The 19,911-nt window shown below is 36.7% G+C and overlaps 1 protein-coding gene across 1 annotated transcript in view; it reads left to right on the plus strand.

Moving 5' to 3' along the window:
* Positions 1–13,825, plus strand: part of LOC106870843 (ADP-ribosylation factor 5) — a 56,862-nt gene extending 43,037 nt beyond the window's left edge. The window contains exon 6 of the transcript XR_016243665.1: positions 12,562–13,825. The gene's annotated coding sequence lies outside the window, so the exon portion shown is untranslated. The remainder of the gene's footprint in view (positions 1–12,561) is intronic.
* Positions 13,826–19,911: the final 6,086 nt, after the last annotated feature.

The following is a 19,911-nucleotide window of genomic DNA, read 5'->3' on the forward strand; positions in this document are numbered from 1 at the left end:
TCATTGAATAAATGCTCTTTATTGTTCACAAAAGTATAATAATAATAATAATAATAATAATAATAATAATAACATTACTTTTTTTATTGGCCACCAGGGCCAAACACAAAACAAAGGACAACATACAGATGAGGGAGAGTGGGGTTAAGCGTGTAAAGAGCAAAAAAAAAAACAATTAACAAAGAGATTAAAACAACTATGTAACTTCCCCAATAGAGGGGAGTTCCACCAAGAGGTGACCAAAGAAACCTCACACACTTTTGGACCCCCTAACACCAAAGGCACCTCAGGTAAGTACCCCTCTGCTTCTCATTCCATCCAGCCTACATGGATGCAAAGATCTCAAAATCACCAAAGATGGGTGCTAATGTGCATGTGTTCGCAATCCTGGTTTCACTGATGGCTATTACATCCCAATTCAGCCACCTGAGGTCATTGAACAAGCCAACTTGCTTTCAGAACGACCCCAGGCCATGTTCATTTAAGCAACCTACTCTTAGCACTGCCATATTGGCCTAAAAGAAAGGAAAGAAAGATGAGGGGGTGCTATTTACCCTCCTGGTGCCATTGGAGATCAGGTGGTCCCACCTCCATTTCTTCGTTGGGCTCCTTTGAGAACCCTTGTAGAAGCCTTGCATTGGCATTTGAGGTATCCCTACATCATGTGGAAAGGCATCCCTAATTGTTTGGAAAGTGTTCAAATCCATCCTCACCATCATTAAGTGCTTTGGCACATTGCATGTGCTAGTCCAAGACAATTTCCCTGCCACCTTTTTCAATGTCCTCCCTTGGTAATAAGAGAGCCATCAGTTCTTTGTTGCCAACCTCTCCGCCTTATTAACACAAAGTTGGCAGCCTGCATCATTGTTTTTTGCTGTTCTTGTTGCGTTTGTGGTGTGAGTTTCCTTTTGGGATTTTTTTTCTGTCTGCAGTGGAGTTTTTGGTGTTTGTGGTGCTTTACTGGATGATTGTGGTGCTGCAGGAGTTGTCTGAGTGTCTGTGTTTGTTGTGGGTGTGTGTGTGTAGTTTCTTTGTTATCTTGTTTTGGTGCAGGACAAGATGTCTCGCCTCTGTGACTCCAAATCCAAATGAAAAGTGTTACTTTAGTCCACTGTTTGTAGACAACTGATACTTTGTTACATTCCCCAGAAAAGTTGCTGCATTAAACAGGGCAAATAATAATAATAGTAGCCATTGCTATTATGGTCAAGGATTGGTATTGTAATGATGTATATCAAGTTAATTATATCATCCATATAAAGTAATTACAATGCATTTTTTGTATTAGTTGATTGTTTAATTTTCTGTTTTACATTGTTAATGGTTGTGCAAAATTTTAATTTACAGATGTTTAGCTGTACATTAGTGGCTTAGTGGTTAGAGTATTCAGATCCTGATCATGAGGTTGTAAGTTCAATTCCTGGTGAAGACATTGTGTCCTTGAGCAAGACACATTATTTCATGTTGCTCCAGTCCACTCAGCTGGCAAAAATGAGTAGTACCTGTATTTCAAAGGGCCAACCTTGTCACATTCTGAGTCATGCTGAATCTCCCTGAGAACTATGTTAAGGGTACATGTGTCTGTGGTGTGCTCAGCCACTGGCCTGTTAATTTCCTGAGAAGGCTGTTTTGTTAATTAGCTCAACTAGAATCCTTGTTGTCGTAACTGATGGAGTGCCAGGTGTACATCATTAGTAGTGGTAAATTGCAGGATCAACAGAGAGGTAGACTAAATGCTTTTGTATTTAGTTCTGACCATTTTTGTTATGAGCTCAAATCACTAATTTCTTGAGATAGATTACTACTCTGTTTTTAATTATATTGAAGGTCAGGTTAGGTCCGGGGGGGGGGGGGCATGCACTGTTGCAGTGTATTGCTTCATTCACCATCTGTGTATTCCAGGGTCCTGCTGGGCGACCCCTTGATTAGAGTCTCAGTCAGTCTCCATCTCCACAAGATACCTTCCCATCTGACATGGCTGGGGCTGGGGTTGACCTTTGTCTTTGATCCTTCTGAGGGTCAATAAAATGAGTCCTGGATTCGACTAAAACCAACAACAAACCACCTGAAAAATGTGAGGTATCGTGTCTGTTAAAATTCATAACAATTATTGTTGTTATACCAAGGAAAAGGGCCAGTCCTCATTGCTTTCTGAGAGTAAGATGATAAAAGAGAGATTAATGAAGTTAATCTTGTCATTAAATTGTGACTGATTATTTGCTAGAAGGAATGCAGGGAAGGGAGCAAATTTACACAGCTTGTTATATACATGATTTTTCCCATATGTATGACCAATATAAGAGAAGTAGTTACAACTGGGAACCAAAAGTAATGTTATACTACTTTTGTTTTTCTTGATAAATTGCTACTTCAACACTAATTTTCATTAAAAACTGAAACAATATGTTAGAAATAAGCAAACTTGCATATTACTTAGTGGTCTTTTGTCTTGCAAGTTACTTAGTGGCTTTTTACTTTGCAAGTTACTTGGCAACCTTTTCTCTTGCAAGTTATTTGACAATTTTGCCTTGCAAATTACTAGACAACTTCACTAATGCAAGTATTACAAAATGAAAAAAAAAAAAAAGACAAAAAAACTAAACCCAGTCCACACTATTAAATGGTTGGCATTAGGAAGGGCACCTAGCCAAAGCTCATCAAATCCTGTCAAACTAACACTGGCCAGCATGGAAAACAGACATTAAGTGATGATGATGATGATGATGATCATGATGATAACAGCAAAAATTACATGTTATATTAACGTTGTTTCAGTGATATATGAATGTAAATCCACAGATTTATAAATTGATTTTGTTGATGGTTTATCCACAGGCTGGTTTGCCACAATGCTACTCTGTATCATTATATTCTGGGACAATCCATTGGTACCTGTTCAACTGTCTACTCTATTATCTGCAGACACATGGCTATCAATAAACTTCACTACATCATCATTCTTTGAACCAATCAGCTAATACACCCATTTTGTTAACAACTGTGCCATACCCTGGACATATTGGCATCATCCAGATCTGCTTATGTTATCACATTTCAGAACAATCAGAAGCTTAGATTAGATGTTATATTAACAAGTGTTGCTAGTTTGTTGAAGTTATGGAGTTGGCAACAAAGTCGTGGGATTGGCTGCAGTAAATGAGAGAGTTGTTTTGTGCTAGCTGTGTTGTTTCATAGAAGACATAGTCACAACAACTAGCAGAGACCACCAGGATTGCTCCCCTTCAGGCAGTATTGATAATCATCTCAAAGCAGAAAGCAGAGATGGATAACTGACTAGCTATGATGTACAAAATCAGATACAGCTTTTACCAGGTGACTCAGATCCATCCTACAAAGAATACCATGAACTCAGGCCAAAAACAAATGTAGTAAATATTGTTACTCTAACTCATCATCACCAATTTCACAAACATACTTCCATTTAGCAGTGCTGTGGCTCTCCTGGAGTAATACTCAAGGACTGTCATGAGCTCACCAGACCCTGATGTGATGCATGTTGATATGAGCACTTCACACTATATTCTGATCTGTCAAAACTTTTTCAACAAGTAGCATGTTTCATTCTACCACTGGATTTTTCCTTGCTTCTGCAATTACATTTGTCATTCACTGCAACAAAACCAAGTATGAATTATTCTTTTTATGCACAGTAATCTAAATACCAGGAATTAATGTAGTAAATATCTTGTGTTATAGGAGTTATATATCTGTGACATGAACATAAATCCATAGAATTATAATGATTTCATTTGCCATTGTGCGGGTGGCACATAAAATACACCATTTTGAGCGTGGCCATTGCCAGTACCGCCTGACTGGCTTTCGTGGCATGTAATAGCACCCACTACACTCTCTGAGTGGTTGGTGTTAGGAAGGACATCCAGCTGTAGAAACTCTGCCAAATCAGATTGGAGCCTGGTGTAGCCATCTGGTTTCACCAGTCCTCAGTCAAATCGTCCAACCCATGCTAGCATGGAAGGCGGACGTTAAACGATGATGATGATGATGATGATGCCCATGTATGTAATCACTTCCCAGCATAATTATCTGGGGACAACATCCTGTTTATTTAGCCAGACGTGCTGGTGCCCATAAATGTGCCAATGTTATCAACTTTTAAGATTAACCAGGTACTTAATCCAGATGCTATATTAACAAGTGTTGCTATGTCCCTAAATTTGTTGAGATGGCTGCAATGTCAAGGGATTTATTTATCACTTTCATGCACACTAATGTGTCTACAACATAAATTTTGAGATTCATCAGGAGCTTAATTCAGACGCTATATTAACAATTGTCACCATGTTTATTAAAGTAATTGAGATGGCTACAAGGAATTCATTTGTGACTGTCACCATTAAACTTGGAGAATTTCATATTCTTTTGTTCTCTATGAAGCTTTTATTGTATTTATAAACAGATTAGTAATTTATGCACTTCAAACATAATTTAGAAATGTTTTATTTCATTTCATTGCACAGCAGCTGTGACTTTTACACATCTTATCTAAAACTTTACTGACCTGTTATGATATGGCCAATCTCTATTTCAATTTTCTTTCTTTTTTGTCAACAAACATTTACAAATTTGCTTTTTTTTTAAAGCTATATCAATTTTCCTAACAAAACAAAGTATGTTTTTATGTATACAAAATAATACATCATTTCTATATTTTTCTATGTATAACTACCCCTGGCTTGTATTTTATCAATCACATCACCACATTCTCTGTACATAACAGTAAGTTTAGAAGCTGTTTTTGCCTAAATCAAAGCACATATGGCCTGCATGTACTAGGCCCTAGTAGGCTTTAAAGAGACTCAAAATTACAGTAATTTAGTCTAGGGTTATTCTTTCATTCTTCTAATGTTTTGCTGGTTTCAGTTATTGAACTGTGGCCATGCGGCCATGCCATTATATTTCATAATCAGTTGATCTCTTAATAAAATAAAGGATGATGGATAGGCAGAACTGTAGAACATAAGATAAAATGCTTTGCATGCAATAAGTGCAGGCATAGCTTTGTGGAAAAGAAGCTCATTTCATACAATTACATGGTTTTGGATTCAGTTCTACTTTGTGCAAGTGTCTTCTATTACAGCTCTGGGATGCTGGGACAACTAATGGGTTATGAGAAAATTATATACATATAATTAATAGTATCGAAGGGAAAATTTTATCCCTAATAGTGGTTTGGAACTTAGCTGTTCTTTCTAGCGTGAGGGAATCCTATGATGGATACCTCTTATGTGTTTAAAATGTACACTGTATTTATATGAATAATATATATTCTTTGGACTAAACTTTTACACACTAGGCCACTGGTGGTGGAAATTTCTAATATTTCTATTTCCCTTCGATATTATTAATTATTGAAAATTTTTTGGATAATTTTCGAATTTTAATGCTGGCATTTTATTTACTGCCGACGAGGAGCTGTGCTTGCATGGTAGATTTGAAAAATTAGAATGTATAAGCATGGGGCATATACTTGATTGCTTCGTGTATATATGTTTAAGCTTGGTGTACCTGCTGATGAAGATTTCACTAGCAAATTATTTTATTTGCTAAAATAAAATCAGAAACCATTGGTCCAGGAAACTAAATGGTAAATGTTTTTATTTTTCATTCCTTTCGAAATTTTATCCCTAATAGTGGTTTGGACTTAGCTGTTCTTTCTAGCGTGAGGGAATCCTATGATGGATACCTCTTATGTGTTTAAATGTACACTGTATTTATATATATACATATGTATGTGTATGCGTGTGTGTGTGTGTGTATCTATAGAGTTTATATTTATATATGCATGTACTTGTGTTTATGTTTTATTGTCCCCCACTCCACCACCACCACTTGACAATTGGTGCTGGTTTGTTTATGTTCTTGTAATGAAGTGGTTCAGCAAAAAAGACTGATAGAATACATTCCAAGTTTTAAAATAAATACTGGGGTCAGATCATTCAATTAAATGCTTCAAGGCAGTTCCCCAGCATGGTCGCAGTCCAATGACTGAAACAAGCAAAAGGTTAAAACAAATATGAAAATTCAGGTAGGTATTGTAAATTTGTCTGTGACTACCAAAAAAAAAAAAAAAAAAAAAAAAAAAGATAACTTATAAGAAACTCAATAAAAGACTGGCCAACAACCTTTAGGCATTTGTTCTGATTTTTACATTCTTGATTTCAATCTGTTGCTTTTCATCCTTTTTCAATCAACTTTGCTTTTCATCTTTTTGGGATGCACAAATAAAGTACCAATCCTAGTAGTGGATTGGTAAAATTGTTAAAATGCTGGATGAGATGTCTTGCTGTATTTGTTTTTGCTCTATGTGCTCTGATTTCAAATTCTGCCACGGCCTACCCGGATGTTAAAACTTAATCAGTCACCATGTTTATTAAGACCACATGGTATTTTAATGAAGCTTACTTTGTTGCAAGTATTCAAGCCAAGTCTCCGGTGTTTGATGAAAATTTCTTCTCATCAGTCTCAGATTCTCTGAAAAAAAAAAAAAGATTGTCATAGATACTACCCTTTTCTCCCCAGATGCAGACATGGCTGTGTGATAAGAAGCTTCCTTCACAACCCCATGGTTCTGAGTTCAGTCCCACTGTGTGGCACCTTCTGCTATAGTCTCAGGCTAACCCATGCCTTGTGAGTAGATGGAAACTGAAAGAAGCCCATTGTATATATAGTGGGGCTCTGAAAGGGGTCTCAGGGAGTTGTGTTCTTGCCTTCCAGAGCTAGTTTTCTACATTTCTTAAAAATCGTGGTACAGGCCTTGGTCTCGGGACCACTCATGTCTAGAAACTGGGGTTGGGGGTAGGCAAGGGCATGCTCCTTGTAGAAAATCTATCTCCAAAAATGCCTCATGATAGCAAAGGAGAATGGGCACCAGCCAGCCAGCCAGGCCAAAGGTTGGGGTGGGCTGCACCTGCCTACCTCAGTTGCTATGGCACTGAGGTAGACCGTGCCACCCCCATTAACGGGGACAAAACCCGGATTTAAAACATTGGATGATGATGATGATGATATATATATTTTTTTAAAATTTTTCTACATATGATGATTTGTATGTATATATTCGTGTATATATTTATGTGTGGGTGTCTTTACATCCGTGTTTGTCCACCCACTATTGCTTGACAACCGCTGTTAGTATGTTTACGTCCCTGTAACTTAGTGGTTTGGCAAAATAGACTGATAAAATAAGTATTAGGCTTACAAAGAATAGGTCCTTGGGTCGATTTCTCCTACTAAAACCCTTTAAGTGCTCCAGCATGGCCATAATCAAATGACTGAAACAAGTAAAAGAATAAAAACCCTTTCGCTAAAACAGTTCAAAAATATGAGGGCTTCACACTGTGTTCTGGTCTGTCAAGACTTTTTCAACAAGCAGCTTATTTCATTGTATCAGCAACATTTTCTTTGCTACTACATATACATTTGTCATTCAACACAATATGACCAAGTATGAACAGCAATCTAGGTGCAAAGAACTAATAACAATAATAATTAACTTATTGCATGCAGTGCTTAGGTGCACTACAACTCATCAGAAAAGACAACCACAAGTACATAGAATAATGCACAGGAAGTTGGATGCTTAAGGAAAAAAGAAAGAAAAAAAGCTGGAGCACATCAGGTGGCAAAGTTTGGGAAGCATGGAAGTTTTGAAGAATGTAGTGTCTCAACAGCTAACAACTGATGTGGGCAGTTTATTCCATGCTTCAGTAATTCTGAGTGTGAAAAAATGTTTCCTGAAGTCATGGGTGCTCTGTCCACTTGATATTCCATTTTAATGATCTGGAAATACACAAAAATCAATAGAATTAAAAAATCAAAACACACTATCTTCTTGTAGAGCAAAAAATTCTCTTTCAAATAACATAAAACATTTTGCCAATGTTTTTTTTATTTCTGCATGCATTTTTAAATTTGAAAAAAAAAACAAAACATTTATGAATTATTCCTCAACTCAATATATATACTAGTGACATGACCAGAATTGTAATGAATTGTTTTTCCGCCCCAACTTATGTTATTAATTTCCAGTGTAGTCATCTATTCCAATATCCTGTGTATTTAACCAGATGCACTTGTACCCACAAATATGCCAACATCATCAACTTTAAGATTAACCAGGGACTTAATCCAGATGCTATATTAACAAGTGTCACTAAGCCTCCTTAAATTGTTGACATGGCTACAATGTTAGAGAGTTTATTTGAGGCTTTCATACCTACAAATGTGCCTACATCATCAACTCTCAGATTAACCAGGGACTTAATCCAGATGTCATATTAACAAGTATCACTATCACCAAGTCTGTTTAAGTGGTTGAGATGGCTGATGAAAATTCCACAACAAGCACATAACACTTGTCAAGGAAGTCACCAGAGTTCGTTGATCTGATGACACAAGGGAGGAAAAATCTGATTATTTTTTTTATTTATCTTTTATTTCTTAATTACTTTATTGACTTTCTTTCTTGCTTTTTTTAGTAAATCATTTTCAACAAGTAGGCATAGCTGTTGGGTATGAAGTTTGCTTCCCAAGCACATGGTTTTGGGTTCAGTCCCATTGTGTGGCATCTCAGGCAAGTGTCTACTACTATAGCCTTGGGCCACCCAAAAAGCTTGTGATTGGATTTGGTTGGCCTGAGGCCATAGTAGAAGACACTTGCCCAACAGAAACTGAAAGAAGCCTGTCATGTGTGTGTGTGTGTCTTTGTACCTGTGTTTGTCCCCCCCCCCCCCATTAACACTTGACAACCAGTGTTGGTGTGTTTACATCTCCATAAATTTAGCAGTTTGGCAAATGAAACCAATAAAAGTACCAAGCTTAAAAGATAAGATCTGGAGTCGATTCATTCAACTAAAAATTCTTTAAAGCGATGCCCCAGCATGGCCATGGTCTGTCTAATGACTGAAACAAGTCAAATATAAAAGATAAAGCTAAAAATAATCTATTAATCTATTATAGTATAACCAGCTGAAACTGCAAAGAAAATCTGGAATTCAACTGAGGAAAGAAAACTCCGAATGACCCGTCCTTGTTTTCTTTGTATCGTCTGTCTGGATGTTTTGTTGTCCCTTTTTGTATCACCTAACTGTCTGGATGTTTTGCGTTCTTGTCCCATTTTGTATTTTTTATATATAAAAACATATAGTGGCGTACGTACACTTTGGTCTCCTACATCTATATATACATACATATATATATATATATATATATATATATATATATATATATATATATATATATCATCATCATCATCATCATCATCATCGTTTAACGTCCGCTTTCCATGCTAGCATGGGTTGGACGATTTGACTGAGGACTGGTGAAACCGGATGGCAACACCAGGCTCCAATCTAATTTGGCAGAGTTTCTACAGCTGGATGCCCTTCCTAACGCCAACCACTCAGAGAGTGTAGTGGGTGCTTTTACGTGTCACCCGCACGAAAACGGCCACGCTCGAAATGGTGTCTTTTATGTGCCACCCGCACAAGCCAGTCCAGGGGCACTGGCAACGATCTCACTCGAAAATCCTACGGGAGCCAGTCAGGCGGTACTGGCAATGGCCACGCTCAAATGGTGCATCTCATGTGCCACCGGCACAAGAGCCAGTCCAGGGGCACTGGCAACGATCTTACTTGGCTTGCCGGGTCTTCTCACGCACAGCACATTTCCAAAGGTCTCGGTCAGTAGTCATCGCCTCGGTGAGGCCCAATGTATGAAGGTCTTGCCTCACCACCTCAGCCCAGGTCTTCCTGGGCCTACCTCTTCCACGAGTTCCCTCAACTGTTAGGGTGTGGCACTTTTTCCCGCAGCTATCCTCATCCATTCTCACCATATACATACATATATATACATATATATACATACATATATATATATATATATATATATATATATATATATATATGTATATATGTATATATATATATATATATATATATATATATATAGATATATATACATACATACATATATATATATTCTTTTCTTTTATTGTTTTATTCTTTCATTTGTTTCAGTCATTTGACTGAGGCCATGCTGGAGCACTGCCTTTAGTCGATCAAATCAACCCCAGGACTTATTCTTTGTAAGCCTAGTACTTATTTTATCAGCTTCTCTTGCCGAACCACTAAGTGACGGAGACGTAAACACACCAGCATCGGCTGTCAAGTGATGTTGTGTGGAGGGGGAACAAACACAGACACACAAACATATACATATATATATATATATATATATATATATATATATATATATATATATATATGACGGGCTTCTTTCAGTTTCCGTCTACCAAATCCACTCACAAGGCTTTGGTTGGCCTGAGGCCATAGTAGAAGACACTTGCCCAAGGTGCCACGCAGTGGGACTGAACCCGAAACCATGTGGTTGGTAAGCAAGCTACTTACCACACAGCCACTCCTGCATACATACATATATACATTGGTTGTTTTGATTAATCTTCATTCAAAATGGACCAAGAAATAAAATGAGTAGTGAGACATCTGCATGTCATTGGGATTTTAGTGACAAAAGCTTGCAGTCACAATAATAGGTGCCAGTGACAAGCATTGCAAGATAATTGGTACTACTTTGCAAATTATATGTCAGAGTATCTTTCTTCTACAAGAGCTGCACTCCTCATAACTTTGTCAAACATAATTGGAGCCTCCTCAACTGCTGGGAAATCTATTTAACTCATAGATGGGACCTTGACAAGTACTACCATCCTGGGTTAGAATGGACCTAAAGGGATAATTCCTCACAACTCTCGAACTAGAGCCTTGCCACTAGAAGCAGGTAATGTCATTCTCAGTACATATATATATATATATATATATATATATATATATATATATATATAATCTTATATGTGTATATATAAAAAGGAGACCATTAGGTGGACTGTTAATGTGCTAGAAGAAGATCACATGTAATGCATCTACTAACTTTGTATGTATTTGTGTAATTTTCATTTGTCTTGCCCATATACGTTTCTGCTAAATTTTCTTTGAGAACAATTCGGTCTTAGTAGATGCATTACATGTGATCTTCTTCTAGCACATTAACAGTCCACCTAGTGGTCTCCTTTTTATATATACATATACAATAATCCTTTGAGATCTCAGATATTTTTTCTGAATCTCCTTGATTCTTTTAATGTGCTTGTTCCCTGGTATTAAATTGATATTAATTAATATCCAATTTTTTACCCTACTGTTTTAATATAATCTTATATAGATAGTTAGGGTAAATCCCAACTGTTTCCTCTTGAAGAACATCTGCTTATTCCATTATCACAATCAATATGTATCCATAGTTAGTGTTGTTAATAAACCAAAGCACATTTAAAAATTGAGAATTATGGAAATATTATTTGCAGAATTGTTGAATAACAAAAACAGGAAGCACGTATAACAGAGAATAAATAATACCAAAAATTTTTCATTTTCCTGTTTTGTTGCTCAAAAACTCTGTAAATAACATTTCCATAATTCTCAATTTTGATATGTAAATATATATAAAAGTAGAAAAGAAAAGGTAAACAATCTGGCAAGGCTTGACAAGGACATTCAATTTAGCTATATAATAAGAACATTTAATTTAGTTATATAATATAAGGTTTAGATAGTCTCTGGCAGCTGTTTCTAAGATATCCCAGCTATTGGAATATTGTTTCGAGTGGAGATTCCATATGCTGGGTATTCTGTCATTGGAGAGAGATAAGTTAAACATATAACACAGGTCTAAGTATGAAAAAAACTAACACTTTGGATTATCACTGACATCTAGCTTAGGCATACTACCTATTTGGTACTTCCACAGCAGTTCTACTTCCGACCCTCATATTTATTAGAATACCACTAGGTTTACTTGCTCACTGCTCTGAGCAAAATTAGGATTTACTGATTCCTACACAATCATTCCATCTTTCTATACTCTACTCTGTGATTAAATGTCCCTGCTCTTTCCATTTCATTATTTATATATATATATCTATATTTTCCCTTGATTAACTTTGGACTTGCTATTTTATATAATTTAATCCCTTTATTTTCAATAGGAATCATTAACACTACAGATATTGAAATCTTAAATTTAAATTTTAACTTTATTTTTATTTTTTGTATTTATAATATTAATTTTTAATCTTATTTTAAGTTTTAAATCTTAAATCTTTTGTTTGCTAGTACGGTATCTATTTCTAGCACTAATACAACTAAGCTAACCACAAGTCTCCCTTTCCATCAAGTAAAATTGATCACCTACTACATGGGAAGGCTATTATCTTTTTACAACTGCTTTATTACCTCCACTACCCACCTCCCAATGCTACCCAACTTGTAGGTCTGACGTCAGCTTTATTTATCCCTTATCTATTTGTCTTTACACTCGCAACCCCTAGCCTTTCTGGACAAGAATATCCCTTGCTATACTGATTAGTATATATCTAATACAATACTCCTATCTGTCTATCTTCCTCCCACTTGAGTGTACTATACTTATTCTTCCTTTCAGTATTTATCCAAGTTTGGAACTGCTACCATCCATTTTCCCTCGCCATAGATTACTATGAAACCATTCTCTCTGATCATGGATTTACCTAATGAATACCCGTTTTAACTGGATCTCATTGGATTTCTCATCCCCTTCTAGACATAATGAACTACAACAACTATCACAGATGAGGACCTTTCTTCCACTGTTACATGTGTTTAACCTCCCTCTCTCCAATGATGGATTACTCTTCAGTGGAATCTTCCCTCAACACAATTCTCCAAGAGCTGGGATAACCTAGAAACAGCTGACAGAGATTATTTATACCTTTTATTATATAGCTAAATTAAATGTCCTTGTCAAGTCTTGGCAACTGTTGGCCTTTTCTTTTCAACTTTAATCTATACCTACCAACTCAAGGGGAAGCCACTTCTAGCTGCTTTGGAAAGAACAGTCGCAAAATCACACTTTCAACTACAGTTCAAACCTGAATTTTAATGACATTTGAGCACTCAGAGCACATACCTATTCGTTTGAGTCACCCTGATGAAAACTCCTCGTATCTGTAGGAAAATGTGATTTGCACTTGCTGGGGGCGTCACAATTCCATACATAGTTCATGGAAGTAAAAAGTGAGGACAAGATCTCTCTGAACAAATAACAATGATAATTTATTTCGTCTGAATAAACATCTCATCTCTGGACACCGGTAGCCGGGATGCCTTGGTGTGGGAGCAGCAGGGTTGATAAACAGCAAATCTCAAAATGGTTCCCAAGTCCAGGGTTCTGTGAAAAATCTAATGTTCCACAAGTTAAAGTGCATTTGTATAAAACTTTTAAAAAATATATTTTACAAACGAATTAGTATAGTTGCAGGCATGGCTGTGTGGTTGAGAGGCTTGCTTCCCAGCCATGTGGTTTGGGGTTCAGTCCCACTGTGAATCTCCTATAGTAGAATCTTCTACTATAGCTTTTGGCTAACCAAAGCCTGAGGTGTGGATTTGGCAGATGAAAACTGAAAGAAGCCTCTGTGTGTGTGTGTGTATGTGCGAGTGCGTGTGCATGTGTGTGTGTGTGTGTGTGTGTGTGTGTATCTATCTGTCTGTCTGTCTATGTGTTTGTCTCCCATTATTGCTTGAAAACCAATGGTTTGCTTACATAAATTAGCATTTTGGCAAAATGACTGAAAGAACAAGTACCAGAGTTGATTTGTTCAACAAAACCCTTTAATGTGGGGCCCCAGTATGGTGTCAAATGACTGAAACAAGTTAAAAATAAAAGAAAAGATAAAGGATTCACCATAGAAAAAAATAATAAAAGTAATTATATATTATTGTTATTTTATAAATATATTCTTGTATAACATATTGAATTTCATTTAATGACTTGTTAAAATCAAGATGGTGATACCTGTAGGCAGTCATTTGATTTGTAAGGAACATTAGTAACATTTCACTCACATCAAACCCTACCGTCTCAAAAGAAAAAAAGTAAAGTAAATGTTCTACTGTTACTCATGAGTGAATATAGCTTGGTAGCAGGTACCATGCTTTTGTCAATTGTTTTAGATATCTATGTAGTTGCAAACAGATATAGATGCCCCTAACACAGCAGAATATTCAGAATGTGAAAGTTGAGAGGGAGAGAGCATCTGGCTAGAACTCATTTCTCATTACAGCTGAATAAAGAGAAGCAATGTGAAACGAAATGCTTTGTTGCTTTGTTCAAAGGCAAATGTGTCACCCAGTCCAGAAATTGAACCTACATCCTTTATTATCATGGACCAAATCCTTTAATTACTTGGCTGTACACCACACACTCTATAATCCTAAATATGCATTAGGATGAGATGGTTATGGTAGGAAAGCCTTTTTAGTGTGGGATTAGGGCTGGGAAATAGCTATTGATAAATAACAACATTTGGTGGACTGTGTGTTGCTTTCATATTGACCACACTAATATTCGTATTAGTTCTCATTCAATTTCTGTAACCTCGTATATATTTGTATTTACAAAAATACAATAGTTAAATAAATACAACAGTATATAAAAGATATTGAATGGAATAAGTACAAGTTGTCACTGCATTATATGTTAAATAGTAATACGAAGACAGCTTATGTTTATTGAGAACAAATTAAGTAGAAAGAAAAAGAGAATGACTTATCATGAAGCTGACATAGCTTGGAGTACTACCTCAGGTCATTATGTAAGGAGGTGTATAAGAGAGCGAGAGACCATCTGGAGCAGAACAACAAGGCTCCATGTGAACTTATAGATGGTTCTGGCGGGAGTTCAATCTACCAGCATTTTATTAGCTAGAATTTTTGACCAGACAGGAAGATCCTAATTCATTTTGTTATACACTAGCTGATCTGATTGGTTGAGCCATGTTCACAAAGGCAGTGTATGTCTTATTTAGAAATATACTTATGCTGAAGTTCTAAGCTAGAATTCTGAGTGAAGCGGTTTTAAAGTCTTGCTAAATCTTTAATCATACAACTGCTCCGTTAAGACTAACATTTTTTGAATGGCTTAGTTGGAAAAGGAAGGGCAGTACCCTTGACTCTTCTCGAAGCTCTGAGACTGGTATGAGAAAGAAAGGAAGTTAACTTCAAACCAGAGATTGGCCTAATGTTTGCAAGAAATTGGACTTCACTAGAGTTGTCCCAGATCCAGGCGGTGGTGTTAAACAGAGAAATGGATTAAGTTGGAGCTAAATGTCAACAAGAACATCATAAAGAACTTTATAACCTGATATTATAAAGGCTTTCTTGCATATGTATATCAAGGCCAAAGCCATTACATTCATTATGTTCAGAAGTCACAATTATTTAATCAACAGGAGTGCTAATGATAGCATAAACAATTGCAGACCTCATTTATTTTGCCGAGCTAGGCATTATCTTCCAAACACCATATTATACTACTACTACTACTACTACTACTACTACTACTACTACTTGCTTTGTTTCTCAGTAGTTATGGAGGAGCAGCTGTTATAGTTTCAAATACAACAACCATTATTGTCTAGAAAATTAACTGGACATCTCCAAATGAATTATGGCTGTATAACCTTTATTTGAAGATACACACACACACACACACACACACACACACGCACACGCATGCACACACACACACACACACACACACACAAAACAGAATGTCCAAAGTACAGCTGACATGATCGCCTGTCTAATGATAACCGAGCATATTCAATTAGTGTCTCTTTCTGGATATAAATATCTGCAACGTCACTGTGTTTGTATACTCTGATGCACGCATGGCTGTGGAGTTAAGAAGTTTGATCCACAATCACAAGATTCCAGGCTCAATATCATAGCGTAATGCCTTGGATAAAGGCCTACTAACATATCCTTGGGTTGATCAATATTTTGAGAGTGGATTTTTATGGATGAAATCTATGTACTTATGAATGCATGAATGTGTGTGTGTATACACACACATACAGATATACATACAAACATAGATACACAGATAGATATAGACGTGGGATGAAGTGGTGAGAAAGGATCTACAGACATTGGGACTCAAAGTGGGGATGATAAGGGTTTGCTATGCTTGAAAAGACACGTCAAGCTAAGTAAAAGTATGGCTGCCATTGCATACTGGTTTGTCCCCTGCAACCCTCTCCAGCCGAGCATCCCTAATCTTTTGGGCTTGTAGGTGCTGGTGCCATGTAAAAAGCATCCAGTACACTCTGTAAAGTGGTTGGCGTTAGAAAAGGTATCTAACCCTAGAAACCATGCTAAAACAGACATGGACCCTGAACAACCCTTCAGCTGGTCAGCTCCTGACAAACTGTCCAACCCATTCCAGCATGGAAAACGGACATTAAATGATGATGATGATGATGATTTTATATATATATATATATATATATATATATATATATATATATATACATATTAAATGTTCTGTTGCATTTCAAGATGGAAAAGAAATAAATGCTTCTTTGGTCTTAATTGATATATTTAATCAAGATAATAGTTCCTTTTTATTATTGATAACACAATCTCATCTATTTGGGAAATTGTTGATCTGTCAGGTAAAAAATTCATATTTTGAAGCAAAGAAACACACAATATCATTTTTAACCCCTTTCAAATTAATAAACTATTTTCCCTCCAAATAATGTTGCAATGATCTCAAAAGATGATAGTCAGATGGAGCAAGGTAAGGAGACTAAGGAGAGTGAAGCAAAACTTCCATATTTAGTTCCATAATCTTTGCCTGAGTAACTTCTATAGTATGTGGTCTTGCAATATGTAAAAGCAATATCCCTTTATTTACATTATTTACGCCATATGCCCACGGGCATATGGCGTAGTGGTTAAGAGCATGGGTTACTAACCTCAAGATTCCGAGTTTGATTCCAGGCAGTGACCTGAATAATGATGATGATGATAATAATAATAATAATAATAATAATAATAATAACATCAAAAAATACCTTAGGAATGAGAACCCAGGTTCGAAATTTTCCCAAGACACCTGATGAAGGCTGGAGGGTATATCAGCCGAAATGTTGTGTTAACAACAAACAAGATGAGGGCAAATATCCATCAAATGTAAATAATATACATAATTCCTTGTCTCTTAAATATAGAACTGCAATATCCCTTTATGATTAACCAAAGATGGATGCTTTTTCTGCAAAATTTTGTCAATACTTCTCTGCATTAACTATTTTATTCTGGTTTACCATTCCATGATAGACTACACCCATCATATCCTACCAAACACAGAACATAACTTTTTTTTACCATAGTCCTGGTTTGGAGATGGATACTCCTTTTTATTGGGTGCTAGTCATTGTCGTTTTTCATTGGATATGATTAGAGAGAACCCACTTTTCATCACTTGTGATGATTCTACCCAGGAAAGGTTCCGTAGCAAGTTTACTCTTCAATAACATGCAGAAGGTAGCTTTTTGGTTCAGTTGAGAAGTAATCAGATGAATAGGGAGTCAATGATTAAGTTTAGACACTTGTCCTAGTTCATGAAAGTGTTTTATGAGCTAAATGAGACTTGAATCAAGCTGATTTGCTAATTCTCATGTAGTTTGATTTGAATTTTTCTCAACTATGGTTTTCAGAAGCTCAATATTGACAGAACTTGGTTGTTCAGATTGAGGGGAATCTGCCAGAGAGAATTTTCCAGAGTGAAACTGACCAAGCCATCATTCAACTGTTCAGACACTTAAAACTGTATTTCCATGGACAGAACGAATATTTCTTGCCACTTCTATTGCTAAAGAGCCCTTTTTGAATTCAAACAGCATGCAGTATCTGATATGGGTCTCATTAAAACCCATTTTAAAAGAGTAAAATCAATATGAATTTATATCTATGAATTTATTTTGCAAAATTCCTGATGTGAAATCATGTGTTGAAGCAGATATTGTTATATTTCGGGATGGTTGTTTTTTTTTTAACTTGCCAAATAAACACCCGCACTATATATTTGTTCTTCACTAGTTTGCTGGTTTCCCAGTTTCATGGAGGTATATATTCCCCACGTGGATGGGATACTGGTCCATCGCAAGATTACTCATTTGCCAGCTGAGTGAACTGGAGCAATGTGAAATGAAGTGTTTTGCTCAAGAACCCAATATGTTGCCTGGTCCAGGAATCAAAATGGCAATCTTATGATCATGAGTCAATCACCCTAACCACTAAGCCAAGCACTTCTACAAGTTACAGGGAGGTGTATATAAGTGAATTGGAACCAAGAATTGGATAGGATGAGTGGGTGGATGAGTTTGTAAGATTGCAAAAAGAGAGTGGGAGATGGAGGGGATGGAATGTAGTGAGTGGATACAAATAGAGTGGGGGGATGTTTGGAGGATATATTTTAGGGAAGAGATTCAACAGGGACACATTCTGTGGGTTCATGAGGGTGTGAAGAGTGAGTGGGAGATAGAGATAGAGGGAAGTTGTTAGGATTATGGGTCGTTGGGGAGAGATTGGATTTGGACAGGGACAAATTGTGTGCAAGGGAATGGATGTAAACAAGATGCCTTTATGGTCTCAATTTTACTCAGCTGATCATCTCTTTTTAAGCATTTAAGCACAGCAAATCACTAAGCAACTTGATCCTTTGCTGTCTCCTCTATGAGACAACATATGAAGATCATTTTTCACCACTTCTGCTTCCACAGAGAGATCAGTGTCTTCCACATTTAGAAATCAGTGCTTCTTCATGTAGCTGTTTCCATCTATATGTACTGGGTCATCCCATAAACAATACGGTTTTTTCAATTGCACGAACTAAAAGTTGGAGTGGGGAAGGGATAAACTACCTGCATCAACTTGCTAGAAAAGCAGGTAGTAATTTACTTTGTCCTTATTCTTAGGGCAAGTTTTGAAGAGTACAGTTCGATTTTAACAGTTATTTTTTCAAAGCTATAATGGACGTGACAAAGGAGTGTATTCAGCATATTTTGCTTTATGAGTTCAATAAAGCAATAATGCAACACAAAGTGTGAGGAATATTAATGCAGTATATGGAGATTGGACAATAAGTGTAAGCCAGTGTCAACGGTGGTTCCAGAAATTCTGAGTCAGAAACTACAGCTTAGAAGACGAGTCTCATCTTGGGAGATCTGTAGAGGTCGATGAGAACATCCTACAAACCCTGGTGGAACAAAATCCCATTGTAACTGTTGAAGAGAAGCTTAGATTTTGTCATCCAACCATTCATCAACACCAGCATGCCATCAGAAAAGTCAGCAAATTGGGTCAATGGGTTCCCCACAAACTTTCCAATTGCACATAGAGAGTGAGTGTGTGCTCTTCTTTGCTGTCATGTCTCATGAATGAAACTTTTTTGGACTGAGTAGTGACTGGTGATGAGAAATGGGTTCTCTACAAAAATGTCAAGTACCGAAGACAGTAGGGAGGGAAAGAAGAAACACTGGCACTCCATGTAAGGTGTTGTTTTCTGTTTGGTGAGATATGAAAGATTTAGTCCACTTTGAACTTTTAAACCCATACCAAACAATAACAAAGGAAATCTACTGCGAACAGCTTGAGCAGCTTAAGTCAGCACCAGAAGAAAAATAAACATTTTTGGTTTTAAGACAAAAGGTGTTCTTCCATCAGGATAATGCTTGGCCACATACAGTGAGGATGACATTCCAAAGACTGGAGTAGTTTGAATGGGAAACGATACCCCACCCACCATATTTGCTGGACATTGCCCCATCTGATTATCATTTATTCTGCAGTCTTCAAAATCATTTGAACGGAAAAAATATGAATCCTGTAAACAAGGTCAGAACAGTACTGGAGGAGTATTTTTCACCACAGACAAGTGAATTTTGTAAGAGGGGCCTTGTAAGTC

Source organism: Octopus bimaculoides, chromosome 11 (assembly GCF_046866305.1).
Source record: "Octopus bimaculoides isolate indiv1 chromosome 11, ASM4686630v1, whole genome shotgun sequence".
Taxonomy (NCBI): domain Eukaryota; kingdom Metazoa; phylum Mollusca; class Cephalopoda; order Octopoda; family Octopodidae; genus Octopus; species Octopus bimaculoides.